The sequence below is a fragment of the Mauremys reevesii genome, linkage group 1 (assembly GCF_016161935.1).
Source record: "Mauremys reevesii isolate NIE-2019 linkage group 1, ASM1616193v1, whole genome shotgun sequence".
Classification (NCBI taxonomy): Eukaryota; Metazoa; Chordata; order Testudines; family Geoemydidae; genus Mauremys; species Mauremys reevesii.
This window is the reverse complement of record NC_052623.1, coordinates 159340672-159367397: the sequence shown is the minus strand read 5'-3', so window position 1 is coordinate 159367397 and position 26726 is coordinate 159340672. Positions and strand designations below refer to the sequence as shown.

Below are 26726 nucleotides of genomic sequence, written 5' to 3'. Positions count from 1 at the left end.
TTGAGTGGTTGGACCACATGGTTCCAACCCAGCATGAGGTGCAGGAAGCCGGCCTATCACATAAGGGGTGCACTCGACCTTAGACTCCTTCTAGTTCCTCTTGAGTGTACCCTTTATCTGACAGGTCTGGCTTCTTGCACTTTATGCTTGTTGGAAATTAGTGTAAGTGCTCTTCATTTTCTGTGCAATAATTTTTAGGCCATAAGCTTTTAATATTTCTTCTTGTAGATGGTATCATATAATTGCTGAGATTTCCATCTAGAAAGCAGTGAACAAATTCTACATCAGTGGAGAAAATACACCACTGTTGAACTATAATTCCCTTCTGAAAATGTAATCCTTCTGTGTAAAGTGAAGGATCAACCTGGATCAATGGAAATCCTAGTTGCTGAATGTGTACTTTATGCAATGCTTTACCAAGAGCTTCAGTATAATTAAAGGAAAGTTGCACAATGCATTTATCTTTGTCAAGGTTAACCAAGGAAAAGTGCAATAAATGGTGAACAAGACTTGTCTCCTTAATGGTAGTGGAGGGTTTAGAAGGAAACAAATACTCCCAACTAACACTTAGGGCTTATCTACACTGCAAAATAGTCTGGCCTAAGGGGTCTGATTGGTAGAATGCTTTGAAGTGTTGTGGTAGACTATTCTGGCGTGAATTAAAAGGTACCTAGTTGATGTTGAAGTAGTCCTAATTGAGTCCTTTTTCAAACAGCGCAAAGTATGTACCTTTTAGTTCGGGGGTCAGCAACCTTTCAGCAGTGGTGTGCCAAATCTTCATGTATACACTCTAATTTAAGGCTTCGCGTGCCAGTAGTACATTTTAATGTTTTTTAGAAGGTCTCTCTATAAGTCTAAACTACTGTTATATGTAAAGTAAACAAGGTTTTCAAAATGTTTCAGAAGCTTTATTTAAAATTAAATTAAAATGCAGATCTTATTAGTTTAGTGTGATCCTTGCCCTTGCTTTTCCTTGCTGAGTTTTCCAGTGTCTGGTGGCACGTATTTGGATACTTTAAGCTGCACACAGGCTTCTGAGTGATCAGTTGATAACCGGCTGGCAGGAGGTCAGCGGCTGGAACCCCAGATCGGCAGCTGAGGTGAGTGGAGCTGGTGGCTGGGAGGGCTGAGCAGGGCCGGAAGCCTGGACCCTGTCTGGCAGGGGACCTGCGCTGGAACTCCAACCAGAAGCAAGGTGAGTGGGGCTGCGGCGGGGACCCTGGCTGGCAAGGGGCCAGCAGCCGGAACCCCAGAGCGGTAGTGCGCTGAGCAGCGCAGCCCATCCCGCATGCCATCAAAAATCGGCTCGTGTGCCACCTTTGGCACGTGTGCCGTAGGTTGCTGACCCATGTTTTAGTTCATGCCAGCAGGATCTACACAGGGCAGTTAGAGCCCAATGTTCTTTACAGGCCCTGGAGTCTGGACTGTGACACTGTGTAGATAAGCCCTCACATTGCATCTGTCTTTACAAGTGAAATGGGTAACTTTGCTCTAAATCAGAGGTTAGGTTTTCAGAGATGACATCTGAAGAAATGAGGCCATGGTGCTGAATTACTTATTACCAGATTGTGACCTCAAAATGCATTACTTACCCTTTTCTACACCACACTTGATGTCCTTTCTGGAAAAGAGTAGGTCTTGAAATGATTTCTTTGCTCTTCCAATCAAATAAGAGGTCCCAGTGTATTTTTACTTATAAAGGTATTACTTAAGGCTTATATTTCTGGAAGTGTTTGGAAAAATGTCTTTTCTGCCTATGCTGTCAATAGGGTAAGTAGTGGCACAGATCAATGTTTTGTCATTTTATTTTATTTTATTTTTAAAAAGAAAGGAAAAAGGAGGCCTTGGCAGGAAATAGACAGTATTGCTGATTCTATAGGAAGAAGTGTTGGGAACATTAAGGACTTATGGTAATATTCAGTAGGGAAATACCTGAAGTCTGAATTTTGTGGAAATGTTACTGAACAAACATATAATATTAGGATTTTAATACCCTGGAATAGGTAGCAAATTAACAAGTCTGTTTTGGCTTTTCCGTGTTCCTCTGATGAAGTTAGTTATAGAGTACTGAATTAGTGCATCACTTTGAGTCAGGCATGGTCAGATGATGCAGCAAAACGGAAGTGTGGATGCAGGAGAGAGGCAGCGTCAAGGGTGGTTCTTCATAGTTTGAGGCTCATAAGGTGCATTTGGTACCTGTCCCAATGAATATGTCCAGAAATCTCAAGAACTAATATGCCTACAGCTTTTTAGGTAGTGCTGGAAGGTGAGTGGTACTAGACTTAGTGAAAGTAGCTTTCTAAGAATGACTAATTTAAAGATTCAGAATGAACTTCCAAAGTTTGGCTTGAGGAAGCTTCCTAGACCTACACTATATCAACAAACTCTGATGTAAGCCCAAAAGCAACTCTTGTATTGTCTTTTGCTGACAATTTATTCCTTTGGAAAGCCAAGAAGGATTCAATTAATATGTGAGCGTCTATGCTTTTGGTCTTGTCTGCACTAAGAAAATTCACCCATCCTTGACCACAGAGACACTATATCTGTGGTTCCCAAACTTTTTAGTACTGCAGCTCCCTTACAGATATTTTAAAACGTGGTGGCTCCCTACAGCAAGTATCAGGGTGGGTTGTTTGTTATTAACGAACTCAGGACACTAGATGCAAGAGTTCAGGATACTAGATTCAAGAGGGACACTAAAGTTCAGATGTTTTTGTGACCTTATTCAACTACATACAGTTTGTTTAATTATATAAACCGATCTAATCTGGATTTTTTTAAATTATAATTTGAAAATATGGTTATTAGTAAGCCTAGTTTAATAGTCTCTTAATTAGAAAAAAACAAAAACAAAGACACATTCATTAAATTTCTCCCCCAATACTCATGACTCCCCCAGGAACCCTTCAAGGAGCCATGGCTCTTAGTTTGGGAAGCACTGCCCTACATTAGCATCTTTCTCGTGTGGCTTGTCTACCTACAGCTCTGGTCTCTTATCTGCTCCTACGTCTCCGATTATCTGAAAAATGTATCCGGTATCTGGCTCTTACCATACTACTTACCATACTTCCATTGTTTTAAAAGGGGAATGGATCCATTCCTGGTGTAAATAAATAGTTCTGGGCATTTCTATGTGTGCACTCTTCTATTCACTTGTGGGTGCCCCAGTATTAAAAAAGATTTATATTAATAAACTGCAAGCTGAAAGCAGAATTCTGAGGAATGCAATCAGGATCATAAAGTCCTTAGAGGAATTGTAATGTGAGAGGAGATTGGGGAGATTAATTATATGTAGGTTTGGGAGCAGGAGAGGAGGCGGAAGTGTCATCAGATTATAGATATTATTAAAATGGCATAACTTCAAGGAGAGGAAGAAGCTTTGCAGAGATGGTTAACTAGAAGCAATAGTATGAAATGCTGTAAAGGGAGAATGTAGATATGATACTAGGAAAAATGTTTCAAAATACTGTATACACTGTTTGAATATTGGCTAGTCCCACCAGCAAAGGAGAATGGTTTGAGGAAGTGACTTGTAGTACTGGAGGATTAATGAGAACTTGGTGTATCAGAAAATAAAATTATCCCAAAAGTACATCAGTAAATCTTGGATGCTGGGAACACTTCTGTTTCTTAATAGTATATGCTGCATCATTATTATTTATTTTATGAATAATATTAAATGTAGCCATAGACTCCTGTAGCTCATATATTGCTTTAGAGGAGGGAATTCTCAATTTAAAAAAATAGCTGGCTATTCTCAAGAGGTTGGTAATGGAAACTTAATTGCAGAAAATGAAAGTGTGTAAATACTGTATGTGGAGAGAACAGACAGGTCAGGGTTAGTAGGCTTAATATCCTACTCCTGTCTCTGAGAGGTTTTGAATTGGCTAGTGACTGGTTTACTTGGAGCAAATCTTTTTTTATGGAAGTAGGTGTGGGACGGGGTGAAGAAGGTTGGAAGAATGTGAAATATATTTGTGCATCACAGTACTAAAGCCTCATTCTGATGCCAAAAGGGTTATGAAAAGAATAGCTGAATTCAGACTTTTTCTGACAGTAAGTGATCTTCTGCCTGACTAAATCAAAGCTCCATATTGATTATATTAAATATATTATTATGGCGCAGTAATAGCCATCAAAAAGATGTCAAAAATAAGCTTGTGATTTTACTCTCTGAATTCAGAAAGTAGGAGGAAAACTGAAAATTATAAGAACTTTCTTCTGACAGATGAATAACTCCTATAACTGGCTACAGGGGGAGGAGGAAAGGGTAAGTAGAGAACATACTAACTATTTTGATGGGGGCACAATGTTTTTTTATTTAAAAAGCCTTCCCATAAACAGTACTTAGTGCTGTGTTACAAGAGTAAGCTTTGGGTTTTACTATTCATGAATTATTATAACTCTTTGGAGGCCTCAGATATGCTGGTCATCTTTTTAAAACAGGTACCATGAAGAATGTATAGTCTAAATTGGACAGGATGCTGCAGGTAGGGATCATAAACCAAAGAAAGGTGAGAAGATGAGAGGAAAGACAAAAGTGACAACTTTGTTAGTTTTTTTGTTTCTTTTTGGTGCTTTTTTAAACTTTCCTCCCCCTCACTTCTTATAGTGGGATTTTTTTGGGAAGGATTTGAATGAGCTAGTTTGTCAGATGTACTTGGGGAGACATTCCAACTATTAGGGGGTAGTATGGATGAGGGCACAGAAATACTTGAGAGGAGGACGCAAAGGGGTTATTGAGACTGGCATCATAGTCTGAGCAGAGAGAGGTATGGGGGAATGTGAAGAAAGACCAGTTCAGAGATGTGTGCTTGAGGGTTCACAGTAAAAGCACTAGATGAGAGAGATGATTTTAGTGTTAGCATTGTGGACAGACGGAAATGAGGCAAGGTTAGCATGAAAAGACCAAAGAGGAGGAGGTGGCAGTAGTCAAGGCAGATGATGAGGGCAAGAGTGAGTGATACGGCTACTGGGACAGAGAGGAAGCATCAGTGTTGCAGGGAGGGAAATGACTGGATTTGACCATGGTCTGGATGTTGGCAGAGAAGTTGATGGAGGAGTTGAGGACAAGCCCCAGGTTATAGCTCTGGGTGATAGGGAGGCTGGTAATGTTATCAACAGCATTGGAGGGAATGGAGAGAGTTGAGGAGGAAAGCTTACAAACTCAACATGGCCAAAAGTGAGCTCAACATAATGGCAAATCAGCCTAGCGAGAGATTAGGTTTGGCGCTTGAAAGCTGTCCGAGTGCATGTGAAAAGTTATAAGCAACCTAAACATGCACAGTCGTTGCCGTGCAGAATCCTTCATGTTTAGAAGGTGGCCTTGGATTTGGCCCTTGGCATTTTGAATATGGCGCCCAATGGAACACTTCTCAACTTTATTTGGGGAAACAAAATGAAAAGCCATCTCAAGTTAGAAAGCATTGTAAATGTTCATGTAAAGATAATGTTTTTGTAAAAGCTGGTCTTTAAATGTTTAAGTTACAGCTTTCCCCATAGCTTCCCATCTGATGCTGGTTGTATGGATACTTAGCAAGTCCCATCTGATGCGGGTTGGAGGACTTGTTAAGCAATAATAATAAATCTGGCCAAATGCTGTTTTTTAGAATCAATCGTTGATATTTTTTTAAAGGTATTTGCTTTATTAAAGATGCATGTGCCTGTACAGACTAGCTACTCGGCTTACTGACTGCAAAAAAGAATTAAAGGAATTAGAAAATCACTTGATTATTCTGAAAAATCTATAGTGGATGGTAATTTTTTCCACTGAAAAGGTAGTCTGACTAAAGATGTTCTCTGGAATAATTCTTTCAGTGTATAGGCCCCCATTTGAGGAGCCTCTGAACACTATCAGGGATATTCTGTTTAGACCAACCTCTGGGTGGTACTGTTTTATAGCTTTGACAGATTACAAATCCCAGGATGCAGTGGTGGGAGCCCTCTTGACCAGGACTGAGCTTCCAGGACAGAGGCTGAAGATGGGAGCCGGTGGGCTCCAGTTTGGTCTGTAAACTAGAACTCAGAGCTGCTACTCCCTTTGGAGTCTGGGCCAAAGAAAAGCTGTGACCAGCTCTCTGTTGTTGAGTTGCTGGGGTTGAAGATATGTAACCAGGATTAAGACTACACTACAGTTGAATACTTGTTAGTGCTGAGCCCTTGCTCACTGATTCCTTCTCCACAGCTAGGCATTGAGAACAAAAGCCGGCAACTGTTGGTTATGCCACAGATTTGAATTTGACTCAGTCGATTTGAGGAAAGATTGAGTTACCCCTGGGGCTATCCCCTCTGGGTTGAAGATAGTGTTGAGACTTGGTGTGGCTACATTAAGTCTAAGAAGAAAACGGGGCAGCGGGAGGGATTCATTGTATGGTCAGAATCGGGGTCAATTGCTCTTTGATGGAATAACTGTTATTACCAGCTAGTACTGTGCAATCTAAGCGGGTCATTATACAAAGCCTGCTCATCCAGTACACCAATCAAGGGAGGACCCCGGACTATAAACTTAATGGAGAGTTTGCACTCAGGTACGGGATGGATCTGTGTATAATGCTAAGAGAGTTGGTTAGGTTTATGTTACTGTTGAAATTTGTAGCCATTAGCTGAACTATTGCAGCACCGTCTACGGACGTGGTACAGTTATAAAAAACTGTTTACAAGGTTCAAAAAAGAACTAAGTAAGTTCATGGAAGGTAGCTCCATCAATAGCTATTAGCCAAGATGGTCAGGGATGCAACCCCATGCTCCAAGTGTCCCTAGATCTCCAACTGCCAGAACCTGGGGTTGGATGACAGGATGGATCACTTGAAATTACCCTCTTCAGTTCATGAACTCTGAAGCATCTGGCACTGGCCACTATCATAAGACTGGATACTGAGCTAGATAGACCATTGGTCTGACATAGTGTGGCCATTCTTATGTTCATATATAACTTAACCTATATTAATCTGTTGCATTTTCCTTTGTATTTTGCCAGAGTAATTTTTAAGTAAAGTTGTATGGGCTATATGTTGGGTATTTGTTGTCTGTAAAAGCTTCAAAGATCACTGCTGCTCTCATCTTAATGCATGGCTCATTGGCTCTCTGGATGCTGATTTGCAAGGTGGTAGGTGTTGCCAAAAAAACAAAAACCCTCTGATGCGCTTCATCTTGCTAAGGAGTCATAGGCCACTGTTCTCCCACAGACTGTTATAACTTGCTTCAGAAAGGAAGAGTTTTCATCAACAGAAAAGGATGGCCTGGTGAACATGGATGAGCTGGCCAACATGTCTGTTTCTGAAAATCTAACAGCAGAAGAATCTGTGACTATTGTTGAGTTTGACAGTCATTTGGAGTTGGAAGGTGAGTTTTCTGATGCCGAACGTCTGGACACAGTAGTGCCTGTACCAACAGGCGGCTGAGGCACAGGAGGATAATGTGTTGGGTGACAAACCTGAAGAGCTTTCCCACACAGAGCTATGTGTGGTGGATGTTTTTCACAGGATATGCCAGAGTCATGGCTTTGAGAACTGTTGCAAGCCTACACACAAAATTGAATAGGATTTACAGGTGGAGATGGCCAACTGTAGGAAGCAGACAACATTGGATACATTCCCCCCCCCCAAACAAAACATTGTTTATTGGTAAAATCTTGTGCTGTTTTAATTGATGTGACATGTAAGGAGCACTGACTGCAAGTACAGAGCTGATCAGCAGAGACATTCTACTGTAAGTGTTTTATAAGTTTTCCTTGGTGTTTTTAAAATGCTTTTCTATTATAGAATTGTATGCTGCTGTAGTCCTTGTGACTCATAGTAAGCTGAGATTTCCTAAATTTGCTCTAAGCATTGTGGTACACTTTATAGTGTATCTATCACTGTGTATTATGTTTGGTTTTCTTCTTTAGTACTGACAGTCAATGAACAGTTAATAAATAGCTTCACAATTTCTTTTGTCTACAAATGTATCATTCTGCACATGGTTTTCTATGTATCCTCCTGAAAACAGTGCCTTCCACTTATTGGCAACTTCTGTATAATAGTAACTTTTTGCTGGGAACCAGAGGTTGCTTTTAAGCAGAAATTACTGTATTTGAATCTCTGTTCTTTGTTAGATGAACTTACACTTGTTTTCACTATAAACAAATCTAAGTGCTCAGAGAGACAAGGTGGGTGAGATAATATATTTTATTGGACTACCTTACATGGGTGAGGGGAATAAGCTTTCAAGGACCTGAAGAAGAGCTCTGTGTAAGCTTGAAAGCTTGTGTCTCTCACAACAGAAGTTGGTACAGTAAAAGATACCTCACCACCTTGTGTCTCTGATACCCTGGGACCAATACAGCTACAACAACACTGCATAAATTTAAGTGCTGTGAGTTAAGCAGTGATCCTAATATATGACTGTAAGCTGAAATGTACTGTTCCTTTGGGAATAATGTTTCTGTAAATACTGTGAGTGTCCAGTGGAATAGGGGCTGGGTACTCCAGGGGGACGCTCTGAGAACTCAGGGGTCGGACTGTGCCTATTGCTTACCCACAGCGGGGCCTGTGAGGCCTAAAGGGGAGGGCTTGTGTTACCTGTGGCTAATGGAGTCAGGGAGCTGACCCCTGGCAGGCACAGACAAAGCTTCCTCATGCTAAGGGCAGGTGGTAGTGAGGTGCCTCACCACCCTGGGTACCGCCAGGAAGCATCAGTGCCATGTCAGGTTTTGCCCCAGGTCGATCTCAAACAATATGGTTTGTTCTAAAAACTGGATTTGAGCAGAGTCAGGTGTCTTCTCTATATTAGGTAGGTGCTTTTGCAAATACCATTAGGTACCTATCTGCATTTTTAGATGCCTATATGCCTTTGAAAAGTTGGCCACATGTCCTTCAAGTTTTTAAGAATAGTAGATTTCATCCACCTGGTGTTTATTCATAGATTGGAAGAGGAAAACAAGCACTTCCTGCTTTCTCAACTCCCAATCAGATTCTCAACTTTGAATGAACTAGTCCAGATGAAGAGAATGATGTCTCTGCACCTGCTAGCTAAAGTGAAATTAAAAAGAAATTTAGGCAAAAGCTTTTCTGCGCAGCAGAAACTGGGAAAATGTAACTATCAGCATTCACTCCATTGTAAAAGCTGAAAATAGCAGACACTTATTTCATGCAGTACATGGCATTGTGGCATTTATAATGCTTGAGTTGACCTCAAAAGTTAAAGGTGTTTTTCCCTGATTCTATATATGATTAAAATTTGAGAATTTGAGGGCTCATTGATGCAGTGTAATAGATTATAGTAAGTTTCAATCTTAGCATGGGTTGTCATAATTTCAAATGTAATTTTAAACAGGTTTACTTTTAAAAAGAAAAATATATTTGATTTAAATCAATTTTTATCCACCCTGATATAACCATAAACTGCAGTCAGTAGAGGCGAGGTTGGAACTCATGATATAAAGCACAGGGAGGTGTAACCTAAACTACGGATGATTCTGTCTCTGAGGGGTATGTCTACACTGCAGTAGAACACCTGTGGCTAGCGCAGGTCAACTGACTTGAGCTCGTGAGGCTTGGGTTGTGGGGCTATAAAATTTCAGTGTAGACATTTGGGCTCCAGCCCAAGCCCAAACATCTATATTATAGCTCCACAGCCTGAACCCCACGAGCCCAAGTCAGCTGACCTGGGCCAGCTGCAGGTGTTTTATTGCACTGTAGACCATACCCATAGTGCCTTCTGTGTTGTAGCAGCTGGAAATCTTGTGACACCAGAACTGCCATTCAGTATGAATAGAGTCATCTCAGTATTTAGTCTGCTAAAGTACTTAAAAACAGTAACTCTTAAAATTGCAGGAGGAACAAAATATTGAATACGTACCTACTTGTAACTGATATTGCCCTCAGCAGATATAAAGTGAGAGGCAAAAATCAGATCCTAGGTTATACAGTTTTGCAAAAAGGATAAAAGAAAAGGTGATACCTCCTTACAATTTTTAAAAGGTGGCCATTTTTGACCTCTTATTATTCTGTATGTATGAACCTGATCTGCATCAAACCAACATGAAAAACTGAAACACTGTGTCAACTTTAACTTGTTTAGGTTTTTAGTTACTTTTACAACATTTCTGAAAAATCAAGGATGAACTTTCCTATCAAAAAGGAAAATTCTATTGCAACTTTAACTGTGGCATTACTATTGCTCTACTATATAAAGCATGTGTGTATGCATTGTATATGTGTCTGTGAAATTGAATAAATGATAGGCTGGTTTGCTATGAAACTGTTAATTTCATGAGTTTGAGATGGCTGCATGCTCTTCCGTGGCAAAGGGCATACTATCAGGTATTCTGCATATGCTATATATTTTGTAGCAAAACTATTTGAGACTATTTTAGAGAATTTAAAAGGGAAAACTACATGGAATTCTGCTTCTCTACAGATGATTATTGTGACTCGAAGAGCCCTGCAATGCCAACTGGCAAAAGGGCCCACCATGCTGTAACTCATATCAGGCCTGACACACTCATTACCCACAACACATTGTTGTCATAACGTGTATTTAAAAGGTGTCATGTAAAGTATCAGATGTAAACTGATGAAATGCTAGTCCTGAAAATATTGTGTGATGTATGTATAGGTTGTGTATAAAGAGTTGTATACGTGTGCCGGAAATATGTTCTTAAAACGTGTTTGGGAGGCAGTGCATAAAACCCACCTGCTCTGGACAAAGGAATGTGTCTTTATCTGTCTGACTGGCTTGATTACAGGCAGAGGACAATGAAAATACACTTTCATATAAGGTAAACAAAAGCCATCAAGCTGGCAAGTGGCAGAGAAGACCGTTTAGCAATCACACTGCAGGACAGAATCTGCACCCCAGGAAGCCTTCCTGGGTCTTGAAGCAGAGACAGTAGACTTTGGGGAAATATAAGGGGTGCAAAAAGGCTTCCTAGTTATCCATCACTTAGAGAACAAAGGGAACAGCACCCTCTGATTCTGTGACAGTTGGATCCCCTGGACTGGAGGCCTGGAGATGCTGGTACCTTGGTATGAAAAAACTGCTTAGGCAAAGATTGTAACCTGCTAAAATTAAGTTTTAATCACAAAAAAGCATGTTTTGTTTGTAACCAAACCTGTCTCTCTTCTCTTGCTTAGAATCACTTAATCTCTGTTTCTTGTTAATATACTATTCTTAAGTATCAGAGGGGTAGCCGTGTTAGTCTGGATCTGTAAAAGCAACAAAGAATCCTGTGGCACCTTTCTTTGTTGCTTTTACTATTCTTAGTTGTACTAAAACCATCTCAGTCCTGTTATAATGAAATAAAGTGTGAGTCTTCAGCCACACTAACATTGTTGGGTTGGGTTGTACATTGTGTATTTGGAGGCAGCCAACTTAATAAATTCTCTCATCCAGTGAGAGGGACTGTACGTTGCCAGAAGATGTCTTTGGGGAACTCAGGAAGCGGAGTTCACTGATTGTTACCTGCAAGGCAAGGTGTAGACTGGCAGATTCTCAAGGAGTTTGTTGGTGAAGCAGACAAACTGAGGTGACAGGGAGATGACACAGTTTAATTTCCAGCAAAGGTCACTTGCTGAGGTAGAGGTGTAATAGGGGCTCACAGCTATGTGTGTCATGAGCAGAATGTCACAATCATCCTGCCGTCTTCTAATTTATGGCTGCAGCTTCAGCACCCTGAAGAAATGCAAGGTCTCCCAGTAGCACTTAGCTTGAGGAGTGCAGCTTTGTGCTCTATGGGGTGCCTTTGACAGGTGCTAAGGGAGACCCTGTGTCAGAGAATCCAGCTTTGTGCACATTATTGCACGTAGAATTGTGTGCTGCTGTAGGCCTTGGGACACATAGTAAGCTGGGGGCAGGATCCCAGTGCTGCCAAAGTGAGCACCCTTGGAACATGGTTTCAGCCATTCAGCACCTCAGGGCAGAGCCCTTGGCACTTTGGTGCACAACAGCAGTCTCTCTGTCCCCCATACCATCAGTGCCTTGAGAACCTTGGCACCTTTCATGAAGGGCCTGAGGCGGTGGTGAAAGTAACTTAAAGGACTTACCGGTACGCCGGAGTCCTGAGCAGGGTGGGGCCTCAACAGGAAGAGGCGGGGCCTTTCAAGATTGAACGGCCCTGGGGCACGGGCTGTGGCTGGGAGCCCAAGGGCCTTTAAATTGCTCAGGGGCGAATTAAAGGGCCCTGGGCTCTGGCCGTCATGGAGCTCCAGGCCCTTTAAATCACTGTGGGAGCCCTGCTGCTGCTGCTACCCTGGGCGGCAGGGCTAGGGCTGGGGCAGCGACAGCAGGGCTCCGGACTCTGCGGGGAGCCCTGGGCCCTTTAAATCACTGCCAGAGAAGCCGGTCCAGTCTGGCTTACTTTCACCTCTGGCCTCAGAGATTTTGCCTAGATACTTCTATGCATCATCACTTTGTGAAACTCAGGGCCCTGCTGCACCCAGGCCTCTCTGGGCTTGGCAATACCTTCACAATGGCCTGGTGTGCTCAGATGGCTTGTACATTTTTGTGTCTGATTGATCTTCTTTTTTTTGTGGGGTTTTTTTATTTCATTGTTGCCTAGGCCTCCATACCTCATATGGACTCTGTACTTTAGCACCTCGTTTCATTTCTTTGGACTTGAGGTATCAAGGCATGGCACTGAGGCTATGTTTCCTCACGGTAATGCAGAACATCTTCCTTTTGGTACCTTGCAGGTTTTTTGTTCTTACCTTTGGTGCCACAATATCTTAGTACAACTTTTTTGACACCTCAGTATCTGAGGCCTTGGAATCTGGGTGCTTTGGTGCCTTAGGATGGCTTCTTTCCCTTTACCTCTCCCCTGACAAACCAGTTTTCTGGGGTGAGAGTCAGTGTATTATCCAGGATGTTTCTGTTTTAACGGAGGATCATCCTGAGTTAGCTGTCAGCACACAAATATAAAATGTGTAGGTGGTTGGTTTGTTTGTTTGTTTAAACAAAACAGAACACCTGTTAAGCTAATTATACCTGATGTATTTCTAGCATAATAAAGCCAGAGCTTCTGGGCTGAAGCCTGGAGCCCATGGGTGGAGTTGGGAGGACACAGAGAGGGGGGTTTTGCCCCTCCCCCCAACTACAGTGCTTTACCCAGAGCAGGGCAATTCCCCCTTCCCCATCTCCTTTTCTTCCCTAGTCCTCCAGAGGCCCCACCCTGAGGCCAGGATGGAGGCCAGAAGCTGGAGCCGGGCAGTTCAGGGTGGCCGCTGCACTGGTTGGTGCCATGGAATAGGCAGCCATGGTATCTCTTCTCTCGCAGCTGGTAGGAGCTACCAGGGCAGAAGGACCCAGCTCTGGGGCTGGTGGAGCCCTCTGGGAGCAGGGAGCACAGGGATGGGGGTGAGAGGCCCTCCTGGCACATAGCCCCTAGCTACCCTTCTCCCTACACCCTGAGCTACCCTCTTCCTGCACACAGCCCTTAGATGCCCCCTCCTTGCACCCTGAGCTACCCCTGCCCACACACAGCTCTTAGATACCCACTCCCTTAGCTACCTGCTCCCTGTGCACAGCTCCTAGCTGCCCCCTGCCTGCACCCTGAGTGGTTTTCAAACTTTTTGAGCTGAGCCCCCCCTCTTTTGACTGGGTGGCTTGTGGAGGTGAGTCAGGGAGTGGAAGTGACATTCCCTCCCTGAACCCCACTGTGTGGAGCTGGCCTGAGCCCTGCCAGGCCCTGCCCGCCTTCCCCCCCCCAATAGAAGTCATACTGTGCCTATGCCCGCTCCCCCCCAGCCCGGAGCCTCTAGCTCCCCTCCCTGTTGGATCCTGGAGTTTTTATAGCATGTGGAGGGGGGCCTCAGAAAGAAAAAGGTTGGAAACCCCTGTTCTAGAGGTTTCTACAATGCATGTAGGTATGATTTTGGGAGGGTCCATGCATGTTTAACCTTGTGAAATGAGGAAATCTCACCAATTTTGCAAATAAGCCATCTAAGCTAAGCATGGCTACTTGCAATTAGGGTGGATTTTTTAACTCTTCAGTCCCTCCTGTTCTCTGCCTATGGCACATCATAGTCTAGTCTCTTGTGGAATTGTTGGCTGTGATATACGGGAGGTCAGACTAGATGATCTGGTGGTCCCTTCTGGCCTTAAACTCTGTGACTCTATGACTCTACAAATGGCGAATCGTTTTGGCTCAAACTTTTAATAAAAGGCACTCAGCCTGGAACAACACTGCCGAATTTCAAACAGAATGGTAGAAAGCTGAAAAAATGAAGCAATTGAAACACATACTGTGGCAGTAGAAACACTTTGCTAAACTGCAGATGTAGCATTGCTCTCCACCTGTAATACATATGGCACACACATCCATGCAAACTATATTTTAGCTATAGGAAAGAAAAATGAAGAGTGCCAAATTGTTTCAATGCATTGCAACTGTTGTTACAATGAAGTTGTTCCGGCGGGGGGAGACATCACTGTTCTTCACTAGATGTACACAGTTATAGCACTAACTTTGCCCAGTGTGCATTTTTGGTGACATGGAAATTGTTCATATTTGCCATTTGCATTTCTTTTTCTGCTGAGCTTTTTAGAAAGGAAATAGTTAATAACATGTTTAACAACCATCACCATGTTATCACTCACATGTTGTTTTTATCTGTAACACTGGGGCAAAGGTTAGGAAAACAAAGTTTTCATTAATAGCTTTGTACTTGTTTAGGGCTATAAATACTGCGTTCTCTTTACTGCAAGAAATGAGGCTTAATCATGTTTGTATCACTTTGGTTAGGGATGGGAAAAGGGGAAAACAGGCATTCAAATGCAGTGATTTGAAGTATGAAGTGCTGGTTTATTTCCCTCATAAAGTAGCACTGTTAAATTGTTTCCAAGTCCTCCTGTCTGTTCTTTATGTATCCTGTGAAACTCTGTCTATATATGTCAAGGTTACACAAACTATTTACGTGATTTTCAGAGGTCCTGAGTACTCATATCTTTGGATCGAAGCCATCCTAAATTTTGAAAATCTGGGTTCTGATCGTGATTGGAACACTCAGGAGGGACCACTGTGGGAGTTCTTGTTATGTCAGTGAGTTGTGGGTTGTTCAGGAGCTCTGAAAATTAGATGATAAATGTACATAATACCAGGTAAAAGATGGACAGAATCTTGGTGATCTGTAGTTTTGGTTTGTTGAATGAAAGGACAATTTTACATCATTATATATAAGTTAGTCTCTGCTGTTGGTCACTGTTGCTCAGTTTTAAACTATTCAGATCCAAAGTTACTTTATAACTTATTTTCTTAAAGGGTCACTGATTGTATTGTAATAATACCACAGTCAAGACCACTGGAGAGTACAGAAACCACTAGATAAGAATTAGTGCTTTTATAGATTATATGTGCATTTAAATTCCTGTTAAAATTATTTATTTTTCACTCTTCTGGTAGTTGCAGGTGTTGTTTAAAAAGCCTTTTTGCTATGACTCAGTTGTCAACATTCTATGTAGATAGGCAACATCCATGTAATGGCAACTGTTAGCAACAGCAAGAATTTTCCTCTTCTAGATTTTCTCCCTGATCTCTCATTCTGTATATCCATTAAATCATAATAGAATATATAAAAATTAATGCAAAGGCAATTTGCAGAGCTGATTTTTCTGTTTCCCTAAAATTCCATTAGGATATTGGTCTAAGGCTTTAAGCAAGAGACCTCATGTCTTAATGAGAAAGTTATACTAGTATCCTACCATATATCCATAAAGACCAGAATTCAAAGCCTACTGAAGTCAATGGAAAACTTGTTTTCCAATAAAGTTTTCCATCTACTTCAGTGGGCTTTGGATCAGACCCCAAATTCTTAACATATTCTAATTTAGCTAGACCACTTGGTGGTAATATTTTTATTTTGTGTAAGGAGAAGTTACTACTATTGATGCTGCTTCAAAGTCTTTAGGTTTGGGGTGGGAGATCATTTCATCAGTCATCCCTTTCAAGGTAGAAATCCTTATTGTAAGTTTGAATTGAGCTCCTCTTCCAGGATATTTAGTTTTCAGAAAACTATGATAAGTAATATAAATAAACATTGGACAAGAGTCTTTGATAGCAAAGAAGGATATATTGGGATGCAAGACCTAAAGCTAGTCAGCTTATTGTGTAAGCAATTTACTGGATCTTTCCATCAAGTTTAAATCTGAAGTAAGGCTAGAAGCTTTTTGGTGATATAGGAATGTTGCTTAAGGTTGTGGTATGTGTTTTTGTTGTTGTTTGTTTTTAGAAGTTTTTTTTAAGACATTTATCAGCAAAAGCCCTAGTGTACATGCAATTATACTCGCAAAAAAGTGCCATTCCTGGTATTGTTTATTTCATTCAGGGACCAGTGTAAGCTGTGCTGGCACCTTCCCCCCCCGGATTAGCTGTGTCTGCACTGGGAGCATTTGCCAGTATAGCTATACCAGCAAAGTTTTTCTAATGCAAACTAGACCTGAATGGTGATTACTCTTACTGGAGTTGTAGCAGATTGGGTGGGAACCTTATTACCTTAAGGCACAATCCTTCAAGTTCTTCCTATTGGGCAGAGCCAATGGGATTATTCACAGTAGTATGCACTTTGCTTAATTGTGCTAGTCAGCCCTTATTCATCATTTAGTCGTGCCCCCAAGATTTTGCAATTTGTGATGAAAGTGCGTAGTAGAGAAAACAGGAGATTATCCATTCCCTCCTTTTTCACAAGTATTTGATTGTGAGTATTCAGTGCCAGCAGATTTCACTAACACTTTTAAAAGGTGGCTGTTTATTATCCTCCTCTGTTTTAAGAGCCTGGTTTCAAGTAGATGGAAAGGTGGTACCAGTTCTGCAAATCAGCTGAGATAGCATCTTACAAGCATCTAATATAATTCATGAGAAAGAGACAGATACCTGTACAGGAAGATTTTTTTCTGTATGCTTTGCTGTAACTTTCATGAGCATTACATCGACAGGACTGGAGTTGGTGCTTTTCGTTTACCCACAGAACAAGTACAGCCAAGGCAGCAGCAGTGAAAGCTTCCCTCACCATTGTGCCTCAGTTCTGTTCTGGAGCAATCCTCCGTAAGAGTGTGAGCATAGTTCAGTATATATATCCATTCAGTTGTTGGCCCCTCTGATCGGCTAGGAAGAGGGGAGACTGTCATGTTCACACACATGCGTGAGTGTGAGCGTGTGCGTGTGTGTGACTGGAAAGTCCAAATGTTCTTTTCAGCTTTTGCCTGCTTCTGTTTATACCAATGTTGCCTAGATACTTGAAGGAGAGAGCCACAGAAGACAATTTTTGACTAAAATAAGTCACCTTGGTTTTTGCAGAGAAACTTTTAAGAGTACATAAAATAGTGATGGCAAATTTATATGATGCCTAGTTGGAAGGTAACTAGGGTATTTCAAATAATACCCCATCACTCATTTAACAGACAAATAGTTTTCATTTGAAACCAAAATCAACTCTTTTTAATTACTTATGTATTTTCAAGAGACACACAGAGGGTTTTGAATTTGAAAAGTTGTGGATGTACATGTTGGTGAGATGAATTAGAAACCCTTTATCATGCATACACCAACTGCACACATTCTTGCATTGGTTTAGACTTTCTACATTTTAAATATCCTCTTTTGTAAACTGGATTGTCAGCGCTTAAAGAGATGAATGAGGTTTACAAACTCAATCATCTGAAAAAGACATTACCAAAAAAAAATTCTAGCTAAATGTTTGTTTGCAACTTTGACATTGTATCAGCGTCGTCTTCTGGGCCCTCAATAACTGAATGGTAATTCTTATCAAGCTAGCAAAATGAAAGTAGAATTCACAAATACCTGATTTGGTGACAGGGAACACTGGAAGAGCAAGAAATGGTGGAAATTCAATTTAATAAATGAAGACAAATGTAATGAAGTAGAACAGAATTAATTGCAGAAAGAAAAGGCACTTTAATAAACAGACTTTGCGAAGACAGTTGGGCTGAAGGTGCAAGTAATGTCTACAGCATATTTTTTTGTTAAACATGCTGTTTCCAATTAATCGATTAGAATCAGTTGGCCAGATTCTGATTTCAGTTTTATATTCATGCAGCCTTATTTAAAGACTCATCATGTGTTTGCCCCATTGACTTTCAGAGGGTTATATGTAAGAAAGAGAACAGTGGATAAATCAGCTACAGGAACTAGAGCTGGGAAAATCCATTCACATTGAATAACTGATTAATTTTACCCTTTTTTCTCTTCATCAACAAGCTATGAATTTTTTGCTAATTAATTATTTAAAGCTTAATTAATATTTCATACAGATGGATTTCACATGCTTACTGTATATGCTCTAAGTATATTCTGTTAATTGTTACTGCTATGGGTTTGGTGATCTTAGTTGCCTGGTATTGTTTCTGGTCCCTGAAAGGATGAGTGTAAAGTGTATTCAGATACCATCATTATGGATAATCCTAGAAATGCATTTAATAGTAGGAGGTCAAAGGTACTTTTAAAAAAAGTTATAGTCAGAGTATATACTAGAGAGAGTATAGTTAAGTACTGATGGAAAGGGGAAGAGAGGTGGGCTGAGGAGATTATAATTGATTTTTTTCTTTGAAGAAATTGGGATGATTTTGGGAAGAGAAACGAGATGGAGAGGGTTTCAGGAAGGAGTCAAAGGTAGGGAGGAGGCACTGGAATTTTTTTAGGCCCAGGATTCAATGAGGTAGGTGATGTAGAACTGGTTAGGTAGCAACAAAAACAGTATTACTGAAGAGAAAGCAAATTGCATCTGAGTAGGGTGGATTGATTTAAATCAAAGCAATTTAACTCACCAAATTTAATCATGATTTAAATCATCAAGCAGGAAACCTTGATTTCAATCGTCAATTGTAATAATGTTTTGCATTTGTACTTTTTAGTTATTTTCTTAAAAAAAGGTTGATTCTCATCAGTTAGTAACCATTAAAACATGTTTATTTGCTATTAAATATAGTCTTTGCACAATTTGGTACTGTTTTTTGGTAACCTGGAAGATACAGTATATCCATGCACATTTATGTAAGCAATTATACAGCTTAATCACACATTAGAGTCTTAATTTTTATATTTTTATTTTAAAAATTTGTGCATGGTGCACTTATTACTTATTTTATTATGTTTGTGTTTTTTTATTTGCGATTTATGTCAAGCTCTACCTGGATGGAAATTCAAATTAAATTAAAAAGGCACAAAAACAGCTCTTTAATTTTTTTTATTAAATAAGACTATCTTAAATATTCTGGAAACATAAGAAAAGTTTATCAAAGTTTATTAAAACATGTTTTTTGTTTAAAACTGATTAATTAAATAAAGGAAGTATTATCTGGAGTTAGTGAATTTAACTGATTATTTTTGGTCACTATGTCCTTCAAGATTTTAGAACTAGTAGATCTCATCCTCTCACATCTGGAAGAGGAAAACAAGCTTTCCTGCTGTTTCAACTCCCAAATGGTTTCTTAACTTTGAATGAACTAGTTGTTGAACTGCTAAGTTTTAAACTGAAATGAAGAAAATACTCTCTCTGCAACTGCAGAAGAGTGTGCTGCTGTCAAAAGCTGGTTGAGCTTGTCCACAAAGTCTGGTTCTAGATGCTTAGCCAGTGACTTCCACCAGTTCAATGGTTTGACTTCCTTTCAAACTTGACAGCAAATATGTACCAATTAATATATTTGTTACTTAAATAGATTATAGTAAGTTTAGACCTTAACACGGATTGTCAATTTAAAATTTAGTTTTAAGTAGGTTTAAAAATAAACTTGTATTTAATTTAAATTTAAAAATAATATTTTTAATTTTTTTTTTCACTTTTTATCCAGCCTGCATCGATGGTAGTCTATGTAGTCCCAGGTCTTCCCCCAGAGACTGTCACCAGCATGGAATCAGGAGCAAAAATAGTTGAGTAAGCCAGGATGAATTGGTATTGAGGAAAAACAGTATGAACAGAGTGGTGGCAGAGGGAGTGTGATAAAGGATCACATAAGTGGAAAGAATACTGTTGACAATGGAGATCATCAAATCAGTGGAGGGGAGGAAATAAGGGAACAATTTTAATAGAATCCCATCCTTTTGTGTTGGAACAAGATAAATATGATTTTATCCTCCGATCTGAACAAGAACATGAAAAGACCTGCAGAGGGCTCATAGACAGCCGTAAGTATTAACTGTCTGCATATGAAACTGTTTATGATAAACAAGTACATATAGCAACCCTATGGTTCCATTTAGTATTAATTGGGGCCCTACAGAATTCTCCTCAGTGGCATCAAATCCCAGAAGTTCTTCAGTGCACAACAAATTGCATTTCTTACAGTGTAAGTTGAAATTTGTCCAGGAGCTTGATTAAAAAGGGATTTGGAAGCAGTTTATATCATCCAAATTTCAACAGTTCAGGGACTGAAAATGCAGTCTGAGACCTGTCATTATTTGTAAGGAACTATGGAAATTCTGGGAGAAGGATGATCTTATGATTAAGGCACAAAACTGCAAGTAAAGAGGTTTGTGTCCAATTCCCAGCTCTATAACAGAACACCTATCCAAGACACTTAACCTTTCTATGTCTGAGTTTCCTCATTGAGAAGATTAGTACTCCACAGGGTTGGATATTATTAAGTAAAGAAAAATGCATTAATATATGTAGATTTCTATACCTTGTATAGTAGGTATTCTAGAAGTGCAGGCTACTATTAATAATTAGAGGTTTTCTGAGGTAGTTAGACTTGGTCTCCAACTTTCTTAAACTCTATACATGAATTCACACGTTTTATACGTTATTAAACACAAAACTCCCTGGATTATGGCAGAAAGCAGTCATACTGTGTAAAGGAGACTTGAAGTCTTTGTATTCTGTTTCCTTTTTGTGGTGTATGTAAATTCAAGAAAGACTCAATATACTTGAACATCTTCCATGGCAATATTTTCAAATACCGTATGCGATTGTTTTTTCCACTTACTGCCTTCTCAGCCATCACCATTCTCTAAACCAGTGGTTTTGACTTAGTAATACTGTACATGAAGAGACCCATTTATTTATGCACTATTGAGAGAATCTGTATATGCCCAACAATTTAAGGACTGGTTTCTGTGTAAATTGGAAGAAACTCAGTTATTTGAAAAACCTGTTTCTCGTATAGTCACTGTAAATGGGATCCAAGAGAATGCATAAGCAAAAACAAAAGAAGGGGTTGATACCAAGTGGAACTAGAAGAGCTGGGCAGATGCACTGAGACCTCTGAAGCTCTTTGTTCATGCAGAAAAGCCCTGGGGAAGTGGCTTTACAGCTATGCTGCAAAATGGTGTGTGTGCCTCCTTACTTACTACTGACGTTTTACTGCAGGATCATTCCCAATGGGATTCTCTACTGCCCCTGGCAAGTTAGGAGTATGAACTATTAGACTAGTCTCAGCGTTCTTGCACTGAGTGGCTGCCAGGTCCAATAATGTAAATGTGATCTTAAGAAAGAAAAAAAAGAATACAATTGAAAATAATTGCTACTCTTGACTAATAAGTGTGTGTGGCAAAAAGATACCTGTCGAGATAGCCACAGCTAGGGATGCCACTGCTTCATTAACTTGCATGCCTGGTAGGAAGAGTGGGGAAATTGCAACATTGTGGATTGAGAATTTAAGATTTGTCTCACTGTATTGGACCATTGATCCAAGCACAGTCAGCTCTTGGAACTCGTTGCCATGGGATGTTGTGAAGACCAAAAAAGAATTAGATAAGTTCATGGAGGATAGGTCCATCAATGGCTATTAGCCAAGATGGTCAGGGACACAACCCCATGCTCTGAATGCCCCTAAAACTACTGCCAGAATCTGGGACTGGACAACAAGGGATGGATCACTCAAAATTTCCCTGTTCAGTTCATTCCCTCTGAATCATCTGGCACTGGCCATTGTAAGAAACAGGATACTAGGCTAGATGGACCATTGGTCTGAGCTAGTATGACTGTTCATATATTCTTATCCTGCCACTTGCACTGCAGTTTAGGATGAAGGAAATATCTATATCTTTTATGACTATTATGGATATATCAGTTTACCTGCATGATGATATGGCTACATGGAGTTGAATCAAAAGGTGCTGTTAGGAAGAACAAGCAGGTAAGATGCTTTCGGATAAACTTGAGGGGAGTAAGAAAACAGTGGCTGGGCTGTTAATTGGGAAGATGCTATTTTCAAGCGCCAGGCAAAGTTACATAGCTGGTTTGCCACGGCTGAGGGTCTAAGATCAAAAGAACACTAAACCATTAAAAACTTGTCCTCTAGCAAGGGAGGGGGGTTCAGACCTCAGTGTCTGTTCATGGAGAGCCAACAGACTGACCTGCAGGATGGGTCTGGGGCAGTTAGGCTTGCCCAAGTTTTGAGAGAAATGAAAAGCTTTAGGTAAGAGAGAGGCTTTTTGTTGTTTTTAACCCTTTTCTCTCATTGCTGTGTACCTTTGGGTGGATATGTTTGTTTTGACAAAGCTGTTTTAAGTCACATTAATCACCTGTTGATCATAAGCTCCTGGAAGAACGTTTCTTGCACGGGCAGAATGCAGTTGGGCCTGTCACATTCGTGCATCTGGGCAATGGGGGTTGCAACCCAGAGACCCAGTTCTCAAGTGGTTGAACAGCTGGGTTCCACCTTATAAGAGATGAAGAAAGCAAAGCCTGTCACCTGAGGTAATGCAAAGGGATCAAAGGCCTTAGCTCTCCCTGTAACCATGCCAAGTGGTCAATACTCAAATCTTTTCCCAAAGGAAAGCAAAAAAAAAAAAACCCTCAGTGCACCAGAAGAGTTGGGCAGTGGGATACTCTGTACTCTTTCTTTCCTTTTCCATAGTTCACTTGTATTTTTACAGAGAGTACTGTAGTATACCTTGCCTGTCTTGAATCTTTCTTATTAAACAAGGGTCGGCAACCTTTCAGAAGTGGTGTGCCGAGTCTTCATTTATTCACTCTAATTTAAGGTTTCGCTTGCCAGTAATACATTTTAACGTTTTTAGAAGGTCTCTTTCTATAAATCTATATTATATAACTAAATTATTGTTGTATGTAAAGTAAAGGAGGTTTTCAAAATGTTTAAGAAGCTTCATTTAAAATTAAATTAAAATGCTGATCTTACGCCACCAGCCTGCTCAGCTCGCTGCCAGCCTGGGGTTCTGTTCACCTAGGCTGGCAGCGGGTTGAGCAGGGCCTGCGGCCGCGACCCCAGCTGTCAAGCAACCGGCAGCTGGAACCCCAGCCCTGGGGGGGGGTTCAGGGGTCAGGGCAGAGGGCTGGGGGTGGGGGGAGATTCAGGGCAGAAGGCTGGGGGTGGGGTGGATTCAGGGTCAGGGCAGAGGGCCGGGGTGCAGGGCAGAAGGCTGGGGTGGGGGGATTCAGGGGTCAGGGCAGAGGGCTGGGTGTGTGGGGTTCAGGGGTCAGGGATAAGGGCTGGGTGGGTGGGGTTCAAGTGTCAGGGCAGAGGGCTGGGGGTGTGGGAGGTGCAGGGCAGGAGGCTGGGTGTGGTAGGGGCAGGTTCAGGGGTCGCAGCTCCTGGCAGGGGGCTGGAAGGGATATGCCCTGTCCACCCCCTTCCCCAAGGCCCCGTCCCTACCTCTTCTCTGCCTCCTCTACAGAGCAGGGAGCATGCTGCCACTCTTCCCCGTCCCCCTCGCAAGGGCCATCAGCTGATCAGCGCAGGGAAGGAGAGGAGGAGGGGCAGGAAAGCACCACGCTGGGGGAAGAAGCAGGGGAGGGGGGAAGTTTGGCTGCCACAGGACCAAGCTTCTGCTTCCTGCCCCCGCAGGGGAGAGCAGTGAGCAGGGGGGCTGAGTAGGGCTGGGGGCCGGGACTGTGGCAGGCAGCAGCATGCCGCTCAAAATCAGCTTGCATGCCGTAGGTTGCCGACCCCTGCTGTATTATCAAAATTTGAGATAACAGCAGTAGATGCATAGATATCCAGCAACCTGCTGATTTGCCTTCTGAGTTCAAAAGCTCAGGTAATACTAAAAGTCAGCATCTCTCTTCAATAATAGGGGATCAGAGACGTGACATCTGACTTTGGGAGATGATTGGCCCCATAAGCCTCATAAGGTATTTGTGTATTTGAATGACCCTTGCAACCTGGTGTTTGAGGGAAGCTATTTGTTCTAAGTTACCCTTTAGGTGCTCTGTACATTTGTGCTCTACTGCAGTATCGCTGTAAAAGGTAGGCAGTTTGCAAGATCGTGGGAGTAGGGAGAGTACAAATGTCATAGCTACTAGAGCTGTTCTCAGTCCTGCAGCCTGGCAGGAAATGGATATTCGTGGTGGTTTTGTGTTGTGGGATTGCAGATATGGTTGGAGATAAAGGGAACAAAGAAATTGTTGTTAGTGGGCTGCTGTATGTATTTTCTTTTATTCATATAAGGTGGAGACTGTTGAGAATTGCTGCAAATTGCTCTAAGGAAACTGTTTCCTCAATATCTACTGTACTCAATCACTATTAATACACTGTTCCTCATTATGGTAAATAGTAATCCCTGTTCACTTCCCATTATAAATTGATCGGTAGGGAATTCACAAAGCATCCCTGGCTGACAAAGTAATATTTCTCAGTTAGTCTTTCACTGACTTATCTGGCTTGCCTACAGAGACAGGAATGCAGAAAAGTAAACTCTAACTGGGAAAAATATTGTGTTACTTTAAAGCCAAATAAAATAGAGATACTATGGAAGATTCTGAGCCCAGTATTGAAATCAGTATTAATCAGGTAGGACTAAAAACAGGATTCTTCAGATTCTTTTGGATTCCCGTCTTTTTAAGATTAAATAAAAGTAAAATAATTATACTTTACAAAACATTGGGGTTAACCCTATCCCTGAATCTTCTCTATCCCCAAAAGGTGCAAGCTGGAAGCTTGGCTACTGTTTTTATTCAAGTAGTGCCCCTATGGGTGCTCCATTTAAGGTGTGCATGTTCCCCACACTGCTTTAATCAGATATTTTCATTAGCAGTGCCTGTTTGGCCTGCGCATGTGCCATTGATATCCTCCTGCCTGCACCAAGGCTATATCAGGCTGCGCGGGCAAACCACCCTCAGTTCCTTCTCATCCACCTTACTAATTGGCTGCTCAAGGGTTGGTCATACCAAGAGGCATTGTCTGCCACAAGGACAGCACTTTCTCTGTTCTTGGACTTTGGTCTTCAGTTGAATGCGGAAAAATCCACACTGTCTCCTGTTCAGAACTTGTGATTTACAGGGGCATCCCTATATTCCTTAGCATCCAGGACAGATTCATGATATTACCAAACCTTATCAGAACCAGTCAAGGGAGCCCCCAGACTTCAGTCAGAAACTGTATTCAACTTCTCGGTCACATGGTGGTTTGCACCTCCATGACAGAGTGTGCGAGATTATGCCTTTACTGCTTCCAGGGTGGCTCAGATCAGTTTACTTGCCAAACAAATACAGTCTAGACAAGCAGGTGTCAATTCCCTAGCGGATAAAGCATTCCCTACACTGGTGGAACGTCCATCACAATGTAGGGGGTGAGGGTTCCCTTCCTCCAACCGACGCCAATGGTAACCGTGACTACAGACACATCTTTGTTAGGATGAGGAGCGCACCTTGACACTTTTAACAGTGCAGGGCAGATGGTCACCCCAGGAAACAATCCTTCACACTGACCTGTTGGATCTCAGCACGGGTCAGAAATGCCTGCTGTCCTTTTCTGCCTCTTATCAGGCACAGATCTATCAAGTTAAAGAAGTATGGATTGGATGAATGGACTATAAGGTGGACAGAAAGCTGGCTAGGTTGTCAGGCTCAACGGGTAGTGATCAACGACTTGATGTCTAGCTGGCAGCCGGTATCAAGTGGAGTGCCCCAGGGTTCGGTCCTGGGGCTGGTTTTGTTCAACATCTTTATTAGTCATCTGGATGATGGGATTAATTGCACCCTTAGCAGGGTCGCAGATGACACTAAGATGGGGGTAGAGGTAGATACACTAGAGGTTACCGCTTCCCACAGCTCCCACTGGCCAGGAGTGGCGAACCACGGCCACTGGGAGCTGCAAGCGGCAGTACCTGCGGACGCTTAGGTAAACAAAGTGTCTCGCAGCCCACCAGGGGCTTACCCTAAACAAGCCGCAAACCAAGTTCTATATCAGCCGGCAGAGAGGAGTGAGATCCCCTTCCCACTGGGCCAAAGCGATATGGTTATGGAACTGGTGCATAAAATACCACATTGGAATTTCAGCGCTGTATCTTCCGGGCAGACAAAATGTCACAGCCGACACTCTCAGAAGGTGTTTTTCCCAAGATTATGAATGAGAGTTGGATCCCCAGGTTCTGGTCAGCATTTTTCAGATTTGGGGGTTTCCAAAAGTGGACTTCTTTGCCACTGCAGAAAAAAAAAAAAGCCATCTATTTTATTCAAGGGTGGGTTTAGGTTGTAATTCCTTGGGGGACTTCTTCCCTGGATGGGGAAGCTGTTATACGCTTTTTCACCCAACATCTCTGATTCTCAGTGGTGAACAAAATCAGACAGGTCAAGATCAGTCATTCTAATTGCCTCAACATGGTGAAGACATGCATGGTTTCCTTACCAGTTCCACCCAGCTCTTTATCCATTGACAAATCTTCCAATCACTCCTCAACTTCTCTCCCAGGGCACCAGTTGAAGGCTGCATCCCAATCTGAGCATTTGCTGCCTCAAGGCGTGGCTCCTCAATGGTTCGCTGGGCTACAGTTGTCCTGTTCTGCAAAGGTACAACACATATTATTAAATAGTAGGAAAGATTCTACCAGAAATACTTTC

The 26726-nt window shown here is 41.6% G+C and overlaps 1 protein-coding gene and 1 long non-coding RNA gene across 3 annotated transcripts in view; one reads left to right on the top strand and one right to left on the bottom strand.

Annotated features, from left to right (window-relative positions):
• Window positions 1-21174: 21174 nt before the first annotated feature.
• Window positions 21175-26726, bottom strand: part of LOC120389210 — a 6226-nt gene continuing 674 nt past the window's right edge. The window contains exons 2-5 of one of the 2 annotated variants that reach the window (XR_005590816.1): window positions 26515-26667; window positions 25596-25660; window positions 22451-22587; window positions 21175-21408 (exon numbers count right to left, since the gene is read on the bottom strand). This is a non-coding gene — a long non-coding RNA (uncharacterized LOC120389210). Of the gene's footprint in view, window positions 21409-22387; window positions 22588-25595; window positions 25661-26514; window positions 26668-26726 lie in introns of those variants that run through there. The other variant, XR_005590814.1, reaches the window with a different exon arrangement.
• Window positions 26591-26726, top strand: part of AGPAT3 (1-acylglycerol-3-phosphate O-acyltransferase 3) — a 27748-nt gene continuing 27612 nt past the window's right edge. Inside the window, exon 1 of the mRNA XM_039511542.1 lies at window positions 26591-26675. The gene's annotated coding sequence lies outside the window, so the exon portion shown is untranslated. The remainder of the gene's footprint in view (window positions 26676-26726) is intronic.